Below are 26,375 nucleotides of genomic sequence, written 5' to 3' on the forward strand. Positions count from 1 at the left end.
TTCCAAAGGGTGGCTGCCAACACCGAAAAGGAACGACCACCTATACGCGCTTTCTTAAAACGCGGAACGATAGCTAAATTGGACCCTGCAGATCGGAGGGATCTAGAAGGAACATAATGGAGAATAGTCTGGGTGAGAATGGGAGGAGAAGCTAACTTGAGAATTTTAAAAGTTACACAGAGTGCTTTAAACCTGATTCTCTGGCCTACTGGTAACCAGTGGAGGTCTTGGATGGTATGACGAACAGAAGCAAACCTGGGAAGACCGACCAGCATTCTGGCCGCAGCATTTTGTACCCGCTGAAGGCGGGCTAGTTCTGCCTGATTAACACCCAGAAGCAGACACGCTTACTTGATTGCTGTCATGGGCCGGGACACCACAGTTCGCTCGAACCACAAAGATGCTTTCTATCAATCAATCAGTAATATTAGAAAGTACCAACTACTCACATGTGAGAATCTCAAGGCGTGGGGGGTTAGGCGGGGGATGTCTGCCGTTCAGTTAAAGAGCCAGATCTTGAGGTCCTTCCTGAATTGCAGCAGTGATGATTGTCTGAGGTGCAGAGGCAGGGAGTTTCAGGTCTTTGCAGCGAGGTAGGAGAAGGATATTCCTCCAGCCATGGTCTTTCGGATTTGTGCATGAGGAGCTTGACTCGACCATCCCCCATGTGCCATAGAGACCCTTCCACTAGATGCCCTGCTGTTGAACCAGACGAAGAATGCCAACCCCCACACAGCTACACACAGATGCCCCTGGCACCAGTGGCATCACACAGGCCCCCACAGCACCTGCCGTGCAGGGGGGCTCCAAGCTCCAGGGGCCCCCTCAGCATATTACTCTGGCCGGAGAGCTCATAATTGAATCTGGAGGGTGCCCCTCGACGTGCCTTGTAGGGGGGCCCCCTCAAGTTTCGTTACGCCGGTGCCTGGTACCGCTCCCACATGTTCTTCATTTGCTTTTATATTGATCATACTATTTAATTCTCATTGCTGCCCCCGGGTTCCCCAGATTGTTTTGGTATGTTTTTGATTGTTAAGTATATACATTTTTTGAACTGTTTTCCTTACAGATGGTATCACCCTGGGGACTACATTAATCTAGCCTGTCTCCTTTGCTAGAGGGTTATAATTGGTTTGCATTCGCGCCACATGCGCCTCCGTAGTTGTTTATAACCCAATCTTACAGTATTACAATTACTGCTGTCCTGTGTGCTGACATAAGCATCATCATATAATAATGCCTTGATTATTGTTGTACCAACATGAAATTACTAATACAAAAATCTGTCAAACTGGGAAAGATATCATACTGATGAAGAATCTCGACAACAAAGGCAAAAGAAAAACAATGGCCAGAGGCGAACACAAATTCATCAACGCTGTCTCATGTTGAGTTTCTAAACATGTGGACGCGGTTTTCACAGAAGTGGAAGGACAAAGGCTTTCATATGCTGTATGTGGTCAGGTTCCTACAGAATTAGAACTGGGATATTTACAGGTGGGCAAACGCAGCCTTGGTCCTTTTCTGACCCGGGCCAGTGCCAAAGGGAGTGAAAATATGACCCAGGCTTGGGGCTGGAACAAATGTAAGGTAGTCAGGACATACGTTAAGCGCACAGCATGCAGGATAATCCTTCACACCTCACCTCTTGCACCTCTATTTAATTAAAAAAGATGAATTGCGAAACAGCTGCAGATGTATCTCCAAAAGTATGTCTTTATTTCAGCAAGCAAGTTGTAACCCCATCCCAAATAACTTGCAGTTTAAAACTCTTGTCAGCTTAGAAGCCAATCTTCTAACCGTACCATGGGAAGCAGAAGAGTTAAGCATCTTATTTGGCCTTCAAGAGATTCTCCCTTTCAGTGTATCAATCGTTTATGTGGCTCTCGTAATGCTTAGGCATCAAGTGTTTATTTCATTCCAAACACATTTCTTCTCCATTCCATCTTTTAAGAGTCAACATTAAGAACACACAGCTTTGCCTCTGGGACTTTTCCACTTAAACAGCCAATGCCATTGCCATTTGTAATCTCACCACATCCTCATGTGCTAAAAAGGCCAAACAGCATTCGACAAGAAATCTAGGCTTTCATTTACATGGTGCTTAAAGGTAAAGAGATTATGTTTGATGATCTGCTACAGCCTCTACACTGAGAATTTAAAGTCTTGTCCCACCAAGAGTGAAGGCCCTCTCTTCGATCATACAGAACGGTCTGTCAGGGTTCTTTCCTTGATGCCCAGACCAAGCAGAGATCGACCCTTTAGTAGACAGGCACCTTAGTACCAAAGCAGAAAGCAATCCCAAATCTCACATATCTGCTGAAACTGAACACATCTTCACGGCTAATCAAGTTTTAGTTTTGTGCAGACATTGATTTACCTTGCATCTTCTAAACCCTTTAGCTCAGTTTCACCCTTTCAACCACCACTTCGCTGGGGACAAGTGTGGCAGTCATTGCAGGCTAGCTTTTAAATTAGCAACTGAATTGAACTAAAATAGAGGCAAGCTTTCAGCAGTCCTTTTCAGTTTTAACTAATTAAGCCACTTCAAGAATTGGTGTAGCTTTGTTTTACTTGTACTGGGTACATTGCTCATGCTTGCAATGGACCAAGCATGCCAGCAGTTATTTCACTCTATGCCAGGTGTCTATGGATGGTGTTGGTCCTGGCTCCTCTGCAGGGTTACCCCTAAACGTTTTTCGTTTAAAGGTACATTTCCAGCCTTTTAATTACAATGCACCCTGCCCTATGGGCTATCTAGGACCTACCTTAGAGGTGACTTATATGTAATAAAATGGGAGTTTAAGGTTGACGAGGAGTTTATATTTGCAAGTCGAATTGGCAGTTTGAAACTGTGTTCAAGTTCCAATGGCAGACCTGAGACATGTTTTAAGGGGCTACTTATGTGGGTGGCACAATAAGTGCTACAGGCCCACTAGTAACATTTAATTTACAGGCCATGGGTATACCACTCTACAAGGAACTTATAAGTAAATTCAATAGGCCAAACAGTGGTAAGCCAGTCTTAAACCATGTTCAAAGGAGAGTGCACAAGCACTTTTACACTGGCTAGCCATGGTAAAATACACAGTCCTAAGGCAAACAAAACAAATTCAGCAAAAAAAATGGAGGGTCCAGGTCATCTCCATAGACCCTTGTGACTGGTCCGACCATCACGCCAGTGTTGATTCCTTAGAGATGATCCAGTCAAGAATGGCCCCTTTTGAGTGAGTTGGGAGTGAACAGGCTTGGGTCAGGGCTTGATCGGCCAGGAGTTTTTTTTGTGAATTTTGTGGTTCTCACTGTTGGGGATTGTGGCTGTTGCTTGAACCAGGGCTCACACCCCAGTCAACCAACTCAATTTCTCATAGATGGTTATATCTATCTTTCTAGTTATCTACCAGAGAAAATATATATATCGTTCTAGTTAGGTCAACGTTTTCATAGTGGTACCGTTTGACGAAACCCCACAAATCTCGCAGTTAAAAGTGCTCATTTTTGCCCAGTTTGCGGGGACGCGCACCGAACACTTGAGCATTACTCACCTTTGATTCCTGTTGCTCCTATCCGTCGTGAGGGAAACGGCCAGCGAGGTGGACATGCAGGATTGCACCGCCGACGCCGTGAGGGGAACGATTACCCCAACTACAATACCCAGAATCCTCGGCGCAGGGCGAACGCTGATGATGCAATCTGGAAGCGCCTAGCCCTTCAAAAGACCACCAGGTGCCCCGCAGCGCGGGACGCGCACCGAACACTTGAGCATTACTCACCTTTGATTCCTGTTGCTCCTATCCGCCGTGAGGGAAACGGCCAGTGAGGTGGACACGCAGGATTGCACCGCCGTCGCCGTGAGGGGAACGATTACCCCAACTACAATACCCAGAATCCTCAGCGCAGGGCGAACGCTGATGATGCAATCTGGAAGCGCCTAGCCCTTCAAAAGACCACCAGGTGCCCCGCAACGCGGGACGCGCACCGAACACTTGAGCATTACTCACCTTTGATTCCTGTTGCTCCTATCCGCCGTGAGGGAAACGGCCAGCGAGGTGGACACGCAGGATTGCACCGCCGATGCCGTGAGGGGAACGATCACCCCAACTACAATACCCAGAATCCTCGGCGCAGTGCGAACGCTGATGATGCAATCTGGAAGCGCCTAGCCCTTCAAAAGACCACCAGGTGCCCCGCAGCGCGGGACGCGCACCGAACACTTGAGCATTACTCACCTTTGATTCCTGTTGCTCCTATCCGCCGTGAGGGAAACGACCAGCGAGGTGGACACGCAGGATTGCACCGCCGACGCCGTGAGGGGAACGATTACCCCAACTACAATACCCAGAATCCTCGGCGCAGGGCGAACGCTGATGATGCAATCTGGAAGCGCCTAGCCCTTCAAAAGACCACCAGGTGCCCCGCAGCGCGGGACACGCGCGGGCGGCGCCCGGGCGAAACCCGGGCCAAGGGCGGGCCCGTCCTTGGCCCGTCACTGGTCAGGTACTGGCAGGGCTGGGCCATCCCCATAACGTCTCCCATTTGCCTAGGACTGAAAGGTACTGTTGACTGTTCCCTTACTAAGGAGTATTGTACTTTTGACACCAGTGCCGTTATTTGTGTTCAGGGTGCTCTCTCCCGATGATTGTGTTATTGTCGGTCAGTGTGTTATTGATCTTGCCCTGTCTCATTGGGGTCACAACCCTGTGCATAGTTCCCAACTGTATGTGAAGACATTGAGGGTTCCTATCGTGAATTGTTAGGGAAACTGAAGCATTTAGGTGAACAACATGTCTTCTAAGTTAGGAAGGGCGGCTAGGGGTGAAAAGTCCGGCCCTGTAGGCTCAGTCATGGGAACCTTGGATCAATTCATCATCCGTGCATCTTCAATCCTGGCGCGTGAAATCGACTGCACCGGAAAAAGACTATCATTAGAGATGGGTTCAAACAGAAGGTCATCAATGGGTCTTATAGCAGGGGCGGTGTCTCCCATTACACCTAATAGACCCCCAGTGATACCTATCATTACCACTCGGGTCCCTATTGTTCATCCCGTGGAGAACTCAGGTACAGCTCAGGGAGGGCCTATTGTGACAGTGTAATAATTCAAGCAGGCTTCAAATGTAGGAATGAAGTAAGGTCTTTATTCCAAAAGAAGATCCTATCCAACCGCCTCTCATCAGCTTCAACTGCTTAATGAGAACATAACCACCCATACATTCTTAGAACCCCAACATGTCATACATAGCAACATTGCCAGTATGTCATACACAGTAACCAACCATAGAAATGAAAGATGCCACACATCTCCCTTCCCCACAAAACAACCAAAAGCACAAAACATGCAAAAAAAACTTAAACTACAATGATAAGCAACACATTACTGAACATAGTCTCTTAAGTGACTCGGAGGAGAAGAATTTCTCAAAGAACGTCGTGGCCCCTCAACCGGAATGATTGAGCTCTTCACCAAAGATGCGTCCTTTAAGATAACTCTGTCATCCAAATGCCGAAGTCCATTTTTCAGAACCACCACTCTGTTAAGATTCCATACCCGGTGGTCTTGAGTTTTAATAGCATTCTTAAATAATTTGATAACCGTCATAGGTTTTAAAAACTTTAGATTTGTATTACAACATTGTCCCGGTTTTTTGATTGCCACAAGATCCCCAACATTTACCTTTAAAGGCTTGACACACTTTCTACAATCAAAACTTAACTTTCTCTTCCTGACTTTACAATCTTCCCTTTCCTCCAGTTCATCTTCATCACACACAACCACTCTGCCCTTACTCACACTGTACTCATTTACCCAACACGGCTCTAAAAGTGTATTTGGGATTCTCCTTCGAAACAAAAAAAATGGAGTTTTCCCAGTAGTCGAATGAGGAGTCCTCCTATATTCCTCAACTTTCCTCAAAACCTCACACCTCCAATCTAGAGCTAAAGCTTTAGCAAGAGTAATTGTCTCCTTCAACACCTTGTTGAATCTCTCTACCATCCCATTAGTCTCGGGATGATAGAGAGCACATTTTTTGTGCACAATCCCACAAGAACTCAAAAATTCCTCCATCTCTTTTGAGACAAACTGTACCCCATTATCAGATAAAATCGATTTGGGCAAACCTTCTCTGCTAAACAAAGTCTTTAAGCACTTAATAACACTCGTTGAATCAATATTTGTTAGAAAAAAAACCTCAGGCCAACGAGAGTACATATCAATGATGACCAAAAGATACGTCTGAGAACCCGAGATACTAATTGGTCCTAATATGTCCAAAGAAATGTCATCCCAAGGTGACTTGGGTCGAGTCCTCACCACCATAGGCTGTACCCTAGGTACCTTAGACTTATCACTTGCATTGCACAACATACAATCACGGATTTGTCTTTCAATAAACTTGTCCATACCTGGCCACCAATACGAAGACCGCAGTCTTTCCTTAGTTTTTGTAATCCCAGGATGACTCACATGACCCAACTTCACCAACTCATTTCTAAGTTTCTCCGGAGGAACCAGTTTCATACCCCTGAACAATAAACCACCATCCACAGACAGTTCATCTCTTACATACCAAAAAGGTTTCGACCTCTCAGAACCACATTTAGGACTTACCCAGTTAGTCTGAATCAGATTCATCACTTCTTTAAAAGTATCATCACCTGCAACCTCATCAGACCATTGCTCATGAGATATATGAGAAAGTTCCACCACACACACACATTCATCAGAGTCATCCATATCACTACACTCACCACAATCCTCCGACACTAACCTAGAAAACACATCCGCTACAACATTATCAGCACCAGGAATGTGTTTGATTGAAAAAGAGTACTCTTGGAGGCCAATTATCCATTTGGTAATCCTACTTGAAATCAAATCCAAGCCTTTATTCTCAAATATTTCCACCAACGGCTTGTGGTCTGTTCTAACCTCAAAATTAACACCCCACAGAAACTTTTTCAACCTCTTTATGGCCCAGAAAATTGCTAAAGATTCACGCTCAACAACGGAATACCTGGTTTCAGGATCCTTCAAGCCACGTGAGAGAAACATGATAGTCTTCATACCTTCAGGACTAACCTGTTGCAAAACAGCGCCAAGCCCTTTTTCACTTGCATCCGTTGTCAAAATTGACTTTAACCTAGTATCAAAACTCTTCAAAAACGGCGCATCTGCTAACTTCTCTTTAACCAACGAAAACTCATCCTGACAAGCACTAGACCACACAAAATTAGAACCTTTTTTGAGAAGTAGTCTCATATTAGATGTTAATTCTGAAAAACCTCTAATAAACTTCGCATAATATTCAATCATGCCGAGAAAACTCATCAGCTCTTCTTTGGAGGTGGGTGCAGACAACTTGTGAATCGAACTAACCAAGTCTTCTTTAGGTCTGACTCCCTTCCCCAAAATATTGTGTCCAAGATAATTCAGCGAATCTGTTCTAAACCTACACTTTTCAATCTTTATCGTCAAATTTCCATCACACAGCCTTAACAGAATCTCTTTAAGTCTCGAATCATGTTGCTCTGTGTCATCACCAAACACTAAGATATCATCTTGGTAAATACACACCCCTTCAATACCTCTAAGCAAGCTTTCCATAACCCTTTGAAAGACTGAGGCCGCAGAAACAAGACCGAAAGGCATTCTAATGAAACGAAAAGTACCAAAAGGCGTGATAAAGGCTGTGAGATCTCTGCAAGAAGGTTCAAGTTCGATTTGGTGATACGCCGAGGTTAAATCGATGGTACTAAAAACCTTAGCTTTACCCAATAAAGCAAGTAACTCACTGATATTAGGCAAAGGATATCTGTCTACCACCACATTCTTGTTCAATTGGCGCAAGTCTATGCATAGACGCAAATCACCATTTGCCTTCCTTGCAGCGACCACCGGAGAAAGCCATTCAGTACCTTCAACCTCTTCAATAATCCCATTTTTTTTTAACTTCTCCAACTCCTTCATCATTTCATCCTTTACAGACAAAGGTACTCCCCTGACCTTACAAGACGAAGGAACGGAATTATTTTTAAGCTTTATCTTATGTTGATAGCCCCTTAGACAACCTAGACCATCATTGAACACCTTTGGAAACTCCATCCTCAAATTCCTGATAAATTCACCTTCACTTGGTTCGTCAACGACACAAACACGGTCTCTCAACAAAATTTGAGGCACAGAATTGGGATCTAAGTAAACCCCAAGTTCACCCTGATGGAACCAACTTATCAAGCTATCACCTTTTTTCGACACATAAACCTTCCCTGAAGTCAACCTGCCTTTATACTCAATCATGCCCCAAAAATAACCATGCAACTTTATGGTTTCTCCTCCGTAAGCCACCGGAGTAATGTCGGGCTTCAACAACTTCACAGTATGTTTTAACCTGTCCATGTAAAGTTCATTGGACACAATTGTTATTTTAGCACCAGAGTCGAATAAGACCCGGGTAGGGATTCCATCCACTAAAATTTCATCATGCGGGCATGACCTCTTAACGTCACAAGCATTAACTTCAGAAACGATTTGACCACACTCATACCCCTCATGACACACATGGGAACCCTCACTCTCACAAACATCAACTCTTTTGACCCTAGGAGGAGGTTTAGTTTTGCACACCTTTGGAAAGTGCCCTTTCTTTCTACATTTACTACATGTGTTCTTAAGGGCAGGGCATTTTAGATCGTTCGCCAAATGCCCTGTTTTGTCACACCTAAAACATTTAAAAGAGGAAGTAGTAGTATACATCCTTCCTCTATTACCCCCAACTTTCTCCTTGCAGTCTAATTTATGAGAAGTTTTCTTTTCACTCACGCTTTCTACCTTGGAGTCAACAGACTTATCTTTATTAATAATGGCAACACACTTCAACGAATGCTCAATTCTTTTTGCCACCACTATTACTTCATCTAAATTAGGCTCATCTCTAAGCCAAAGTTCTTCCCTAACCTTGTCCATATTACAACCTAACATGAACTGATCACGCAAATGCTCATCCAGTAAGCCTTCAAATTTACAAGAAGAAGCTAATTTCCTTAAATCTGTCAAATAACTTTCCACTGTTTCTTCTTCATGTTGCATTCTTTTCCCAAAATGATACCTCTCTAAGATAGTACTTATTTTAGGTAAATAATGTTTGTCTAATTTACAAATGCAAACCTCATAGTCATTCAGCCCTCGTGCTTCCGTAGTAGATAGCTCCGGTAAATGATCGAAAACATCCTGGCCTTCTGACCCCAAGCAATGAAGCAATAGCGAGGTCTTTCTTTCTGCCCCAAGAGATGCACCACATACCCTCGCATACCTCTCAAAAACCTTTTTCCATTTCTTCCATTTTATTGGAGGTTCACCAGGAGAGGCTAAGAAAAATGGAGCAGCAGTAACATTCTGCATTGTTCCAAAATCCAGATTCTAACCTGATGAAATCACTTAAACTTACACGATCCAGATGTAGACCTTAAATGCTCTTAAATGCAAAAGAACAATATTACAGTTCTATGTTGAATTAAACTAGAGTGTAACACAAAAACAGTGAGTATCCAAAAGTACTTGGGTGCGCTTTGCTAACACACCATGTTGAGAAAAAAAAAAAAAAAAAAAAAAATTCAAAAATTCAATAGGGCGCGCTTTGTCAACACGCCTTGTCACAGCTATCAACCTTCCGTGAAGGAAACATGCCCGTAGCTGAAGACCTTAAAATTCAAATGAAGATTAGCGTGCGCATCGCTGACGCACGTTAACACTGTTGTCAACCTCTCAGTGAAGAAAAACGTGCGCGTCGCTGAAACACCCTAAATGTTCACCAAACAATAGCTTGCGCATCGCTGACATACCCTTTAGATTCCGGCGAAGAAATAAAAAAAAAACACGAGTCTTCTCTTGACCGCCGTGATGTTACAGATCTTCCTGGTTCAGTGACGAAACACGTAACCAAGCAACACATCCACAACGGGCCATCAGAGAGAGTCACGTAGTGACGAAACACGTAGAGACGAATCCTGTGAAGTTAGAGAATCATCCTGCTTTAGACACCAAACGTAACTAGGCAACCACCTCAACAAGAAAGCATCGCAGAGGCTGGCATAGTGACGTAACACGCACAGTACGCAACCAAGAATCTTGTTCTTCGTGACGAGTGCGCCTCAAGCAACTGTAAAGTCGCGCGTCGAGTGAGTCTTTGTTTATTTTAAAAAAAATCTTTTGACAAATGGATTTAAAAAGCGTTTACCCACAAGGCACAAAATGTAGCTGTACAAATTGCCACACGAATACTTCACTTGTCGCTCATAAATCCTTCCTTCTCAAAGTTGATTGACAAATCCCACGACACACAAGCGGTACACACCGAACGCTCCCAGCTCAGACCACAACATTAAGAGCGAGCACTGTGTGTCGAGCACACCGCTACCTCTTTACTCAAAGCGAAGAGGATGAAAATTTAAAGTCATCAAGCATTGAAAGTATACGTTGCCTTAAATCTTGCAATCCACGATCTTTTCAAAGAATGAAGGGTGTTAAGATCTCCTTCGTCGTTTAAAGCTGCCGACTACGCCAGTGTAATAATTCAAGCAGGCTTCAAATGTAGGAATGAAGTAAGGTCTTTATTCCAAAAGAAGATCCTATCCAACCGCCTCTCATCAGCTTCAACTGCTTAATGAGAACATAACCACCCATACATTCTTAGAACCCCAACATGTCATACATAGCAACATTGCCAGTATGTCATACACAGTAACCAACCATAGAAATGAAAGATGCCACAGACAGCTTATCCAGCCCCCTGTATTCCTAGTAGGGAGGGGGGAAATATTCCTGTAATTGTATCTCCCTCTGTGTGCTCTCCAGTCTCTATAGTCTCCTTAGTTGGCAGCTTTTCACCAGACCCTAAGGAGAAAAACCCCAGAACTTGCTATAAACGAGTTGCAAAATTAGCATATCCCTTGCCTGTAGTCAAAAGGAAGCGCAAAAGCACAGCCCAGAAGGGTAGGAAATCAAAAATTCAGAAGACAACTGCCCCATTTGAAATTCCCTGTGGAACACAAGTTCCTTTGGAGATTAATGTCGAAAATTCTCCTATTCAGTTGAATGAGCCAGACCTAGCAAAGTCCTTAGAGCCAGATATTCCCCCAGATTTGCCACAGGCTATTTGGGATCGAATCGAATGGCTAATTAGTGGATTTTGCAAGCCTATTTTCAAAAGACTAACCATGATCGAAAATAGACTGGACCTGATTGAGGGTGGTGAAGTTAATTCCATGGGTAATGCGCGATCAGGTGATAGTGGTGGGAAGGGACAACATGTGGTGGAATTGCCCAAGCCTATCCCTGGCACCAACCTTAATTTGTTGGCGCTTTCCTCTCAATTAGCCCAATCTGGTAGTCCCCCAGTCGTGACTTTGAATGCCCCTACTCCTAGGGTTTCTTCCCTGGTCGAAACCGGCACAATCGATCCCACTAGGGCTGGTGCAAGTTCCGTGGTTTCCGGCCCACCTATCACATCTATTGTTAGGGGCACTAGGGGTTCCTATGACATATCCCCAGTTAGCCTTCCATGTATTGATCTTCCCCCCGCATCCAACCCTTATGTGTGCATTTTGACAGGAGTCCCGCCATTGAGACCTGGCCAACAAGAGGAATACACTGATTTGAAAAATAAGTGTATTCATTGGTTGAACAAAAATCGCCCTCTCCCACAAGGAGTTAAGGCTAAAATCTTATTCGCGAGAAGGGTGGATTGGGTTGGGCAAAGACAGAAGTCAATCGAGGGGATTGTATCATTATTAACTTCGGGGATCCCAGAGCAGGGGGGCATACATGTAGAGAACATTACCAAGGCATGGCCTCCAAGATAAGACCGGTCCCTCTAACATTCTTCTACCCTGCCCCCTTTCAAAGTTTCCAGCAGTCTTGGGCTTGTAGGTCCAACATGACGGGGTGGCCGAGGGGTGGATCGGGTGTTCAGTTGGGAAATAGATATGAAGCACTATCCGGTTTAGAGGAGTGTGATTGACTACAAATTACACCTTTTGAAAATAATTCAACTCCCACTCCCAAAGGCCCCGCCCCCCCTAGTGAAGGTAGGCCCAATTTCGATATGATTCAAGGAAACCCATGTGCCTCTAGCTATTCTATTATAGGGTCTTTATCATTTACAGGGACAATTGGGGGTAATAATATGGAACCATCTGAGGGGTTACCATTGGTTTTAGGCTCTTTCCCGACCTCTGGGCGTTCTACCATGTTAAATACCCCATCTATCCAAAGTTCCCCAACTTTAAAACTTTTATCCTGGAATATTGCAGGGTTGGGTTCTAAGATGGCACACCCCGAATGGGTAGAGTTTATCGACAAACATGATTTATGTTTCTTTCAGGAAACTTGGGCAATAGCGCCCTTTTTCGCCAAGGATATTTATCTTTCCAGGTCAATGCGACTAAACAAGCAAAGGGCCGCCCTATGGGGGGCCTGGTTATATGGGTACGACAGACACTTTGCTGCAAGGTTACCCAAATACCTACAAATTGTAATGACATCCTTGCCATAAAAATTAGCCGAGATCAAAGCCCCTCTCTATACATTTTTAATGTTTACGCAAGAGGATTGCCTGGTGGTCGCTGTTCCCATGTTATAACATCGTTGGAAAGACTGTTGGATAATATCCAAAGGGATTTCGAGTTGTTGGTTGTCGGGGATTTTAACACAACGTTTGAACCTTTGGGTGATACTGTCTACAATCTTATGGCGGAGGAGGATGAAATTTGGGGTATACCCCCATTAGAGGTTGAGCCTATAAAAAAATGGTCAGATGCGGCAATCCAAATATCTGGATTGTGCCTCAGATACAAACTGAGGGCCGTAAATGGACGCACACCCTCTGATATGATAGGAGCAAACACATTCAACAATGGGCGTAGGGCAAGTCGCATAGATTATGTATTGATAGGTTTGTCCCTTTGGCATTGTGTGAAGGATATGGCTGTAGTCACCCGAATAGAAAGTGATCATGACCCTCTTGTTGTCACATTGGAGGGTTTCTTGGGTGGAGCAATGCCAGCTAGCCCAGCGGAGGGACATTTAGGTTTAGTGGTGTCTAATGACATACGTCATCTGCGGAGGGAAAACGTCTCCAGATCCCAGGAGACACTGTCGAAGATGAATTCCGAGATGGTCAGGGTGTTGGATGTCTGGGCTTCAGGAGAGGGAAACCCAATCCCCCTGACTCAATTTACTGAGATGCATACAGCCCTGTTTGAGAAACTTAAATTGTTCTTTTGTAGACCTGCGGGGTGTGGGCAGGCTAAGAGGAAAGGAAATAAAACAGAGGGATGGTTCTCCGTCAATTGTCGACAGATGCGAAGAAACCTGGGGTTAGCCCTGGGTGAAGGTGATCCAGATCCACAGCCACAGAGATCATCTGCGGCGTCCCCCAAGGATCCTCCCTCAGCCTCACCCTCTTCAACATCTACATGACCCCCCTGGCGAACATCGCACGAAAACACGGACTCGACCTCATATCCTACGCCGACGAGACCCAGCTCATCTTATCCCTCACCAACAACCCCACCTCAGCTAGAACCAGACTACACGAAGGCATGAAGGAAGTAGCGAACTGGATGACAGACAGCCGGCTTAAACTGAACACAGAGAAGACGGAGGTCCTCATACTCGGCCCTACACCCTCCGCCTGGGACGACTCCTGGTGGCCTCCCGCCCTGGGCAGCACTCCCCAACCCACCGACCACGCACGCAACCTTGGCTTCATCCTGGACTCATCCCTCTCCATGACCAGACAGGTCAATTCGATGACCTCGGCATGCTTCAACACCCTCCGCATGCTCCGCAAGATCTTCCACTGGATCCCCACCGACACCAGGAAGACCGTCACCCACGCCCTCGTCACCAGTCGCTTGGACTATGGGAACACTCTGTACGCCCGCATCACCATCAAGCTGCAGAGGAAACTGCAACGAATCCAGAACGCTGCCGCACGACTCATCCTGAACATACCCCGCCACCACCACATCTCCGGACACCTGAAGAAACTTCACTGGCTCCCAGTCAACAAGAGGATCACCTTCAGACTCCTCACCCACGCACACAAAGCCCTGCACAACCTCGGACCAAAACTCATCAACCACCGCGTCTCCTTCTACACTCCTCCGCGCACCCTACGCTCGACCGGACAAGCCCTGGCAGCCGTACCCCGCATCCGCAAAGCCACCGCCGGAGGAAGATCTTTCTCTTTTCTGGCAGCGAAGACCTGGAACTCCCTTCCCAGCCACCTTCGCACCATATAGGACCACCTCTCCTTCAGAAGGCAGCTCAAGACCTGGCTCTACGAGCACTGACCCCCCCTCCCCCCCAGCGCCTTGAGACCCTTACGGGTGAGTAGCGCGCTTTATAAATGTAACTGATTGATTGATTGATTGATTGAGGTTGGCACGCACCTCTTATAAACAAGCACTTAAAGATGCAACAAAAACCTGGGACCAGGCAAGATGGTCCGAGCTTAAAGCTGCCTGTTTGTCGCGGAACCCTAAAGCGTTCTGGGACACTTTTAAATGGGACCGGGGGGGATCCCGGACCCCCCACAAAATAACGTTCCCCAACATCATTGGGTGGAGTACTTCAAACCCCAGTATGCCTCCTTGGAGGACGAATAGTCCCCAGGGACATTCGAGCAAACATTCTACTCCGGTGAGGTGTTCACTTTGGGAGACGTGGATAGAGCTTTGAACACCATCATCTCTGGCCGTGCTCCCGGGATGGATAACATTCCAAGGGACGTGTTCACAAATCATAAATCATCTTGGCGCCTGTACATTAGATATTTAGCAAATGCTATCTCTTGCGGGGCTCCGATCCCGGCCTCCTGGAAAGGGGCCGAGATTATACCGGTCTATAAAAAGGGCGATAAATCAGTTGCGGAAAATTACAGACCAATTAGTCTCATCGACGCCATCCAAAAGATCATGGGGCATCTGATTCTTTATAAGATACAGTCTTGGATGGATGAGGAAAACATTCTTTCCCCGCTTCAAGCTGGTTTTCGTCCCTTTATAAGCACTATAGACCAGGTCTTCCGGTTTATTAACATCTACTGGAAGACCGTTGTTTTGGGAAAGGGAGCCCTATACGTGGTATTTGTTGATCTGAAGGCGGCTTTCGAACTGGTGCCGCGACGAAGGTTGTGGGACGTTCTCAGTAAATTAGCTATTCCTTCTGATTTGCTGTCCTTGATCATTCGTCTACATGAGGATAATCACGCACGAGTCAGGTGGGGCGCAAAAGGCGAAGTCACCGACTCATTCCCGGTTGCAAGGGGTGTACGGCAGGGTTGTGTGCTTGCACCTACGCTGTTTTCACTCTTTGTGAATGGGGTGGTTGACTTCCTTCAGGAGTTCCCCACCGATGCTCCTGTGTTGGCAAACAAACGCATACCAGTCCTCATGTTTGCGGACGATACCTTGATAGTGTCCAAGACCCCCAGCGGATTACAGAAGGCCCTGAGTAGATTTGAAGCTTTTTGCTCGTCTCGTGGTCTGATAATAAACACAGACAAGACAAAATTCATGTCCTTTAATGAACACAAGTCCTTCCGGGGTAAGGTTTTTATGAACAACGTTCCTCTGGAAAAAGTAGATGCATTCACCTATCTGGGGGTTTTACTTCAGGCAGATTTGAGCTGGGCTAAGCAAATTAAATCAGCTGCCCTGAAGCATAAGCAACAGTCAGGGATTCTGGTGGCTAACTTCAATACCTCCTTTACCAAGCCAATCAGCCCATTAATGGAGATATATGGCCTTAAAGTTTTAAGTTCTACCCTTTACGGTGCTGAACTTTGGGGGTTTCAGAATTTAACCACCTTAATTGTAGCGGAAAACTCTTTTTTGCGAAAGACTATTGGTGTCCCTCAAAGTACTCTATGTGCCCACTACTACTAGACATGGGTAGGAAATCTATAAGGGATTTGGCCAACCTTCGCCCCCTCCTATATTGGAGAAGACTATGGTGTACGCCCGAGCTCTCACACTATACAAAAGGCCTCAAAGACGTGATGGACTCTGATCACCACCACAGGATCAAATGGCTGGGGGATTTAAGATCACTGTTGGCCAAATTAGGCTTAAGTGATCTTTGGGAGGACCCCCAAAATGCTTCTTTTCCCACAAAGAAGGTCCTAAAGGAGTTATACTGGGACCTGACAATGGTTTCAAAGCGTACCAAGGGTGCATGCCAAGAATTGTCTGGTAGGTTTCTTGAGTTGAAATCTAAGCCCGCTTTAGAAGATTATTGGGACTTTATCGAGAAACCACATGACAGGAAGTTATACTTCCAACTGAGGATTGGCACCCTATCCGTAGGATCATTTAATGGCAGTTGGGGTGGGGTTCATAAGAAAGCTTGCCCAAAATGTATCGATAAAGACGAATCCATTAGCCACTTGTTGTTCTTTTGCCCACTATATAAGAAACCTTGTGCAAAATGGATTATACCTATCTACAAGATTTTGGGTTTTAAGAAGCACGATGAGGCCCTAAGAATACTTACAATGGATCCTCTACAGCCTATAGCAATAGCCATGGCCAAATTCCTAGGTTGGGCTTGGTCTATTAGATCCAGGGCGTTGTCCCAGAGCGTTTAACTAGTTTGGCCCTAGTATATCGGGCAAGCTACCTTCTGTCATATTTGGACTAGACTCTTCGATCAAATATGGGGTTTTTTATTCACAGATGAAGGGAATGTTCCCTTTTCCATTTCTATGTCAATTTATTCGACAGTCACCAAGTTTAATCTTCTTTTAATGTTTTTAGAATTCAGAATATTTATGTCTTAATAATATTGTATGTATGTGTTGCTTTTATGACAATACTGTCGAATAAAGTTTTTGGATTGGATTGGAAAGTTTCAGGGTGATTCCTTAAGCGGGGACCGAGAACAAATGGGGTCCAAAAGCAAAATCCCCATGCCTTTTCTTTAGACTTCTTTAGGAAACCCTATACTGCGCACGCCAAAAGCTGTGTGCGGTGGGGGGTTGTCAGCCTGCTGGGGATTTGGCCACAAGTCCTGAAAGCAGGCCAAGCCCTGTGACTAATGCCCCGCTGCACACAGTCAAAGGCTGTGCGCAGGGTGTGGTTGACTCTCTGTGGTGAGTTGGAAGCAGGGCCTGGCTGCAAGACAGGCTCTGTGGCTAACCCCACATGAGGCACGACCAAAGGCAGTGCTTGGCGTGGGGTTGGCTACGTCCTGGGAATTGTACACAGGGCATGGGGTTGGGTGCTTCCGGGTGGTTTGGCCACAAGACCTGGCCAGTCCCTGTGAAATCCTCCCGCTGTGCATTGCCAAAGGCCAGCGTAGAGTTGGTCAAAGGCCATGCAGAGTGGTGGGTTGACTTTAAGTATAATAATAAAATATTACTTTACGTAAAAAAAAATAGAAATTAACTGAATAAAACAAAGAACTGTTATAGTTCGGTGAATAGGTCAATGACAACATTGACGTTTTGGAGGCGTGGAGAGGGATGAAAGAAAGGTGAGTATATGGGGCGTGAGAAAAGTGAGGAAGAGTATGAGAGAGTAAGGAGAGATGAGATCAGCATGACGCGAGAAGGTAGTGGCAGGCGTGGAGAGGAACACTATAGAGACAGGGTGGAGTGTGAGAAGCAGCAGTGTAGAAGGGACAAGAAAAGAGTGGGAAGCAAAATGAGGAGGCAGTGGCGGCTGGTCCTGATGGGCACAGAGGCATCTCATTTGTTGTGCTCTGGCCCTGTGTTATCACGCCAATAGTAAATATTAGCCTATTGGGATCATTAGAAAAATGCTGACCTTTGCTAGGAGGATCAAGCAGCAGTCTGAGGTAGGTGGTCTGTTTGTCTGATGGATGATGCAGGCACTTAGATGCGTACTGTAGCATCGCTTTAGGCGTCAATCCTGAAAAACCCCATTCTATCCTTCAAGGACCCTGTCACCTCACGGTCTCCCATCTCATCACAGGGTGGAGTCAAATCTTCACTATCTCCCACCCTGTAAAAATGAGCGAGTGTGAAAAAGTGTGAGTGAAAGTGACATGGAAGTGAGTGAGTATGAGTGGGAGTGATGAGTGCCCTTTCAGAGCCTATGGCTTCTGAACACATTTATGTGGCAATTGTGACATATGTGAAATTCACTATCAGACTCCCTTTTTCAACATTTTCTTTAGGGAAGGACCTCCAAAATCATCCTAGAAAATATGGGCTTGCTCTCTTCACTCACTCGAATTTGGGGCACGACTTGCACCCCACCACTTTCAAAGATTTCCAGTCGCCACTGTGTATATTTAAAGGTGGATGAAGGGAGAAATCAGGGCTGTCAGGAGGTGAAATAGGCAAGGGCAACAGGCAAATGGACAGAGGGAAGTGTGTAATGGCAAGGGAGAAAGGGAAGCTTTTGAGGACAAAAGTTTTCAAAAATAGTGAAGTGGGTAAGGGAAAACGGAACGGAATGTAACAAGTGTGTGGCGAGGCTAGGTAGATGAGCATGAGAGGGTAGCTTTGGAGGGTGAAAGGTAAGGTGGAGAAGTGAAGAGAATGTGTATAATCAAAAAGAAGACTTAAAACCTGCAGAGGAAGGGGAGATAAGGGGGCTAAAGTAGTTCATGAGTGTAAAGCAGACAAAGGAGAGAGATTAGTTTGTGTAGAACGAGGGCAGGGGAACAGACTAAACTGTGTGAGATTAACAGGACAGAAAGAGCTGGCATTTGTGAGGAGGAATGAGGAAAGGGGAAGAGATGTAAAAGTGTGAAGCAAAAGAGGAAAGTGGACTGAACTGGAGCAGGGCAAGTGTTGGTGAGGCAAGGGAAGATGAATTAGCGAATCCTGAGAGGATACGTTTGAAATAAGGAATTGTGTGAAGGGGATGTGAGAAAAGGGAGAGAGGGTGTGCGAGGGAAAATGAGAGAGAGAGAGAAGTGTGAGAGGAAAAGGTAAGAAATGAGAGGAGATTTTGTAAATGAAAATGGAAGAAGGTTTTGGGAGAGAAGTGGAAATGGTAAAGCGGAAAATGGGTAAGGAGAAAAGTTGATAAGGTGGCCCTTTTTTGGAGAGAGCTTGAGAAAGGATGTGAGAGGCCCTTTTTAGAAGAAACGATGGACATGTGAGAGGGAAGCAGTATAGAAGAAAAGGATGTGTGTGAGCGGAAAGGAGAGAAATGTGGGGTTTGGAGAGAAGGATCACAAGGATGTGAGAGAGACTGAATCAGGGAAAAGGTGGCTGGTGCAGGAGGACAAAAGTAGACAAGAGAATGGGGAGCACTTGAATGAAAATGGAGGCTGAGGATCTAAAGGGAAATGAGGGTCAGGTGCAAAAGAATCAAGTATGTGACGGGATGAAGAGATGGCAGAGTGAGAAAGAAAACAAGCGCGCGCCTCGCACTGAAAGTTAAAAAAAAAGTCGTGCAGGCTGCAGCGGGAGAGAGAGGCGGAGGGGTGCACCCGCGAGTGGTGCGCGCGCGCTGGAGTGAGCAGTCTGCTCTTTTTCAAAGCACATACTCGTGCTTGGGGCGCGCCGCTGTGCACTCCCGCAAGGCGTATGCCGCCAGAAGCAAAAGTATGTGCTTTGAAAAAGTGCTGCACGACGGCTAAATGTCTCCTATGTAGAGACCTAATGATAATGGTGCCCCGGCTCCTCTACTACTTTGTAAATGTTCCGGTGATCCCACCGCGAACCTTCTTTAGAGAGATAAAATCCATACTGATATCGCTGATATGGGGGAAAGGCCATTGCAGAGTAGCTCTGACGGCATTACAGCTGCTGCGACAGTGGTGGGCTGGGTGCCCCCTCCTTTGAGGCCTACTTCCTCATGGCACAGCTGCAGTGGCTCTCGCATTGGACAGCTGGGCGTCACCTAGAGGAGACTGAAAAACAAGGGGGGCTGCTGTCTGCTCCGGAGATATCCCGAATGCTCCTTCCAGGGACCAAACCTAATCCAACACACGCCCTCTTAGTGAAGGTGGCCAGATACTGCATGTTAAGAATCCATCACCTCTCTACAGCGGCACCAATATATTCCCCACTGCTACCATTAGCGGGACTCCCCAAGGGACGTGGACACTACACAACTAGGCAATTACTAACATGGACAGAACATGCACTCACGAAGGTGGAGGCCCTGTTCACAGAAGGCTAGTTGTCCTCGTTCGAAGGCCTGACGGAGGAGAGCAGGCTCCCAGCCAGACAGTTCCTCTTTCACAGACAGCTTGTATCAAGCTGTAGGAGGACATGGGATTTAACAGAGGGGGAGCCCAAAACACACCCCGTACTACACGTAATACTAAATATGGGAACAAGGAGTAACCTCATCACCTGGATATATGAATCTATCATGGATCTTACACGTACGCCGCTAACACAACTCCAACTAAAGTGGGGGGAGGAATTTGGCCAGCAATGAATGTCTTGTTGCCCTGGAACACCACAAAAAAGTATTGCGTAACCAGCGCTTCAAAAATATCCAATTCAACTTACTACACCGCGCGTATCTCAGACCGGAGCGACTCAAGCGCTTTTTCCCTACATCACAATTTGACTGCCCGCTCTGCCACACAACTGATGCCTCATTCATCCATATGTTATGGGCTTGCCCCACCCTACAATCCTAATGGGCAGAAGTGCACACCACGATAAGGACGGTCATAGGCCTAACAGGTCTTGCCACGTGGGAGGCTAGTGCCCTGGAGAAATTTAAGCGACATAAGCAGAAAAAGGTGGAAACCCGTTTCGCGATACTGGCCCTACTCCTAGCAAAGCGAAGCATCACATTACACTGGCAGTCACCTGATGGTTCCCCGATTGCAGCATGGCGGGGGTGGTCAAGAAATGGGGCACTGCTGAAGAGGATGTTATCAAACTAGAGGAGGCACGTGGGACACGACGGCACCCTATATCCATGGAGTGGTCGATACTCCTGCATAAATTCAAGCAGGTACTAGATGCCCCTGCAGAAACCCCACCTGCCACTCAAGCGGTGTCCAGCCCCGTAATACCCCGAACCGCACAAGAACCTCCCAAGTGGGCCCTCCTTCCCCCTACCCCCAGTGGAACACCACACTTGTCCCGGTGAATGAACAATGCCTGGCGTTATTAAACCAGTAAAGACCAATGCCCTTACTCCTAGCCCCATTTCCCCAAGTTATTTTCCCCCAGTTTGGTAGAACGAATGGATGTTTTCCAGCTAAACATAAGCACAGTAGGGGTGCACCAGCCAGACCCAAGAATCAAACAATCCAACACAAGACCCACTTTCATTAAACAGCCATACATATCCACATATATTACACGCACCAAGACAAATAATCATTCTGTTGTCACTGTTGTGTAATGGCAATGTATGCACTTAAAGCTAAATAACAATCGCCGATGTTGTAAAGTGTATACCCTATATGAAATATGCAAAGTCCAATAAAAAGGTTTCATAAAAAAAAAATAGCAGTGTAGCAAAATAAAAAACACTTACCGCTAAATCACTGTAGATGTGATCACCAAAATACAAGACCTTTGATCCTCTCCAGCCAGTAAGCTTTAACAAGCATTTGCAATGCAATAGGTCTCGCATTTATGCGAGTTTGAACTATTCACATTGCAAATAACAATGCCTTTTATTTTTGTTTTCGTTTTTAAAACTTAAATAAAAGGCATTCTCGTTTACAATGCTAATAGCTTAAACTCGCATAAATGCGAGACCTATTGCATTGCAAATGCTTGTTAGATAAGCTCTGTGCCAAGCTACCAGACGGTGAGCACAGGTTATCTATCATTTAGTGTGTATCTATGGTACCCTGACAAGAGTGGAGGTTCCTGCCCGGCCTGGGTGCATACCTCAGCCAACCAGGAATCCCATTTTTAACATACACATATTATGGTAGCACTCAGACAAAGCAGCACTTAACCTTTCACAGGAGTGTTCCTAAAGGCTGCCTTCAGTAAGGCCACGTAGCACTGTAGTAGGCGTATGTATATGTCTATTGTCTTGATATTTTTATGGTGCAAACCTAGCTAGGAAACAATGAGGTGTTGTACATTACGTGGGGTGTTGGAAGAGGAACTACAAGACTGTACATCAGGTGGGGATTTCACAAATATATTTCTGATATTCATTAATTAATTACAGCCTTATTCATATGCGATATGTCAGAACCAATATTTAGTATACCAGTATCATATTCCTGTTAGCTATAAAATCAAGTCTGGTTTCAACATTTGAAAGTCAAAATCAGCTTAATGGTCAGTGCCATATTATAAAATACACCATGTTACTTATAAAAACCATAGTGTCAGCTTGTAACTCATTCACACTTGGTAATATACGGACACGCCTCGTTTGCTTCCTCTTCCAGTCCTTGTTTAGCCTCCGCTATTGATCGATGTTCAATGAGTGAAACTCCTTTCATTTAAGAGTTGGCTTGATCCGGCTTGCACTGAGCTAATGACCTTAAATCATTGCGTTTCACTTCCATTAACGCTGAATGTAACTCTTCCGAGTGGCGCTGTCCTTGAAGGGCTGCGGGATACGGGGCGGGATGCTCTAATTCTTACTCTGGCGACGGCACGGCACTCCCCCTCGAGTCAAGCCTTGGCCCCAAAGCCACAGGGTATATAAAGCTATACTAATCAAGAAGCAATTCATTCTTTCAAAAAATGAGTAAGGAAATTCTAATTACATTTTCATTTGACCTCTTATTAGTTAACTTCTTTATGGCTTAATATAAAATAAGTGGATTTACTAAAAGCAAACCCATTAAATAGAAAATAATTTCTGCTAAAGATAGGGACTATTGCTTGCACTCACAAGGGGAGGAAAGGAGTAAGAGCTCTTTGGGAGAAGGAGGGGAGTAGGAAGGTAATACATCTGAAGAAGAAGGAGGGAACGAGAGGGGCAGACATGGCAGGAGGCACAGAGAGAGACAGAGCGGGGGGAAAAGATAAGGTGGAGGAGCATGGGGCAGATGGGGTGTGCAGGAGAAAGAAGTGTAGATACAACGGGGGGGGGGCAGACAAAGGGCACCGGAATAAGGGAAGTGACTCAGAAACCTCGAGAAAAGGGAGAAAAATAATTTGAAAGTAATGAGGAACCACTATTAAATCGGTGTAATTCCCAGCTGTTTCAGCGTGCTCCAGGACGTGTGACGAGTGAAAAAAGTCATTGGAAAAAAAGTGCACGAAAATACCAGTGTAATGAATGGTGAAAATCACTGACTAAAATGTTAAACATGCAAAGGCTGTATGCCCAGATGAATATTGGTGGTGTTTAAAGGCCACAAATGTGGGTTACAAGCTGTGAGACGAACAAATCTAAAAAATCTATTGTGTGTGTTAGTTCTATGCGGTGCCGTCAATGTGAAAGCTATTGATGGTGTGGAGGGTTGAAACGGTAAGCGGTTAAACGCTTGAGCATGTATGAAGAGTGGTTGTAAGAAACGCGGAAATGCGATTTAGTAAAAGCGCGCTGGACATAACAATGGGACAAACATGCTGCTGATCATTCGCTCTGACTCTAAATGCCAGTGCGGATAAACGCTTGAGCGTAAGAGAAGCGTGTATTAGTGGTGCGCGAAAACGTAGTTTGTACCGAATGTGTTAGACATGCAATACCAACATGCTCTCAATCCTTCAGTGCGTCTCTGGATGCCTATTACTTACCTAAAGGGTCAAAAAGCCCGGGACGAATTGCGGTGCTGGTACCAACTGCAATTCAGTTCGGTCGGTGTGAGAAACTCAACAAGCATTCGGCCGTGCGGCCGAAAACGAAAGTAATAGCGATCGCGATCAAAGCGAAAGTGATCGCGATCGCTTGGACGGGAGCGCTGTGTGGCAAGCACGCGAGTGGTGCGCGCACAGCAGTGATTGGCGGCTGCGCGCGTGCACGTTCACGTGCACTGTAGCTTTAGGCCATGGCAGCACTTTGAAAAGCCCAGTTATAAAATGTCTCTTCGAGCCTTTGGCTCGCGAGACCTAAAAACTCATATGAATTACCCTGTTAAGTAAAAAAGCAAGGAGTGGGATTACAGACGAATCCTGCACATGGCTACCCGAACATAGTTATTTATTTTAGTTTTTTGCATCCAATATTTGGAACCACAGTATGTAGGTTATTCAGCACAAAAAACAAAAGGTGACAGGATATGCAACAAATAGTTGGTACCAAAACATGAGATTGCCAAAGTGCATTAACTTTTAATCCACAGTTTATTTAACCTTCCTTTTCTTTTACTCCCTTATAATTTACAAGCAAAAATAAACAACAAATCAAGCAGAATACAACAATATAACTTCTGGCATTAGTCCTATGAAGAAAAAATGGACAGAGGGCAACTTCTTCTTGAAACACTTGAAATGGCAACATTTAGGTCTAGTGCTTCAGTCTTAGGTCTAGTGCTTCAGTCTTACAATGTATGAACACCCAAGCGGTTTTCTTTTAAAAGTTTCTCAATTAAACCTGAGCTGAGGCGCTCATGCCGGACTCAGCCCTCACGCTTCTGTAAATGACCACAGCCTTTCACCTATGTGCACACAGCACTCGTAAAATATGTGTGACCGGATAAGACTTGATCGAACAATCGGTACACAGATATAGAATTTCTATCAACTGTGCACTTTTTAATCAAGTTACCGTCATATTAGCTCATGAATCTTGACAAATGTGTGCTACTTTTAGGTGCATAGGTAAAGAAAATACAAAATGAGATTTCTCCTTACTATGCATAGTCTCCCTTTATACTGAGCCTTATCCGCCTCTGTGCTGGGCCGTGCTAGAAAGAGTTAACCCAGAGGCCTAAAAGCCCCGTATTACTAAACCTCTAGTTAATTTATTACCATGATTTTTGAAGATCCTCCTGGTGGCGTAGATTTACGTTATGGGGCAAGTTGTAAGTCACCCACAAAACCATCTCACAGCAACCTACAATACTGTAGGTCAGCAAGACTAAAGTATACAAAAAGGAGATGAATGGAATGCTTGAATTTATCTCAGCCACTGGTGATTACTCGGAGCTGCATCACAGTCCATCATTATTTTGCACACCATGCCACCTCAGTTTGGACCAAGCCATATGCAAATCAGTGTTGACCCTGCTCCAATGGGAACAGTTTGGCCAAACTGCCAGGCCATGCGATACCTGAACCAAAACACAAACAATCCAGGACAAGTATTGTTCTAGTTAGGTCTCAACAGCCAGGTATAATTTGGCTCCAGTGAGACAGTGTGCATGGGGCACACAACTGGGCATACCCATCCCACTTAGTGCGACACACTAACGTATACAAACAAGTGATGGATAGAATGCTTGAATTCATCTCAACCACTGGTAATTACTCAAGGGACACATCCAAGTCCATTGTTATTTTCCCCTCCATGCCTCCTAAGCCTGACCCTGCTCCAATGGGAATAGTCCAGCCCGAACTGCCAAGCCAGGTCCTCCCTGAACCAGAACACAAGCAATCCAGGACCTGTTTCTTTGCTTGCTGGCAGAGGTCACAGTGTCATAAAGACCAAGGGACGAGAGAACCATGTGAGCCAAAGGAAAAAAAAGAAACAAATCACTACAATGAGCATTTCTCAAAGCCTGTTTGGCCTAAATCATTTGCCTGCCACTGTGAACGATGAGTGAGAGCCTTCTCTCTAAAGATCAATGCTTGATTAATGGCAACTAAAGAATACAAAGGTTCCAAGAGTAGACTTCTTTCTACAGAATGCTGTTCGTACTGTTGATCACCTTAGATGCTAAAGCTCATTCAACGGCAGGGTGAAGGCCCGGTATCTGAAGAAGGTGCACTCTCCTCTACCTTCACCCACACCACAACCCAGTGAGAGGTTTCAGATCTCTTCAGTCATCCCCACTTCGACCATCAAACCTTCAAGAGGCTTTGGAACTCTGCTCAGACTCGGCTTGTCAGTCTTCCTGCTTCAAAGAGAAACGCTCTAGAATTACAGAAAAAGGAGAACCAAAAAGACACGTGATCCAGAGGTTCAGATGGCTGTGAATAGAGCATCACTTTACACAGCCTGGAGCTTGTTTTATTTTTACTTAGTTCTTTTACTTTATCTACATGACCCAGCAAAATTTGCCGACCTAGTGGTGCACATGTTAATAAAGAATTTGGACCCACCTTCCTGGTGAAGATTTTGGCCCAGAAAAGACTATAGGTGGGGGTAACTGTATACCAGGTCTAACCCATCATCTCTTTCTGACAAAGTGCACTATTTCTTGAGGACTCAGCGATAAACTGCTGCGACCCCCCTTACTGGTGAAGTCTGTGCTCCAGAAAAGAGACTAAGGTCAAGTGATATCTGACAAATGCCCTTACACGCTGGATCAATTTTTGCCAAGGTCTTGCTGT

At 45.4% G+C, this 26,375-nt stretch overlaps 1 long non-coding RNA gene across 1 annotated transcript in view; it reads right to left on the minus strand.

The window, feature by feature from the left end:
* LOC146855447 (uncharacterized) overlaps positions 1–21,547 on the minus strand; it is a 101,048-nt gene extending 79,501 nt beyond the window's left edge. The window contains exon 1 of the long non-coding RNA XR_014980838.1: positions 21,496–21,547. This is a non-coding gene — a long non-coding RNA (uncharacterized LOC146855447). The remainder of the gene's footprint in view (positions 1–21,495) is intronic.
* Between the last annotated feature and the right edge of the window lie 4,828 nt (positions 21,548–26,375).

This window comes from Triturus cristatus, chromosome 4_1, assembly GCF_964204655.1.
Source record: "Triturus cristatus chromosome 4_1, aTriCri1.1, whole genome shotgun sequence".
Lineage (NCBI taxonomy): Eukaryota > Metazoa > Chordata > Amphibia > Caudata > Salamandridae > Triturus > Triturus cristatus.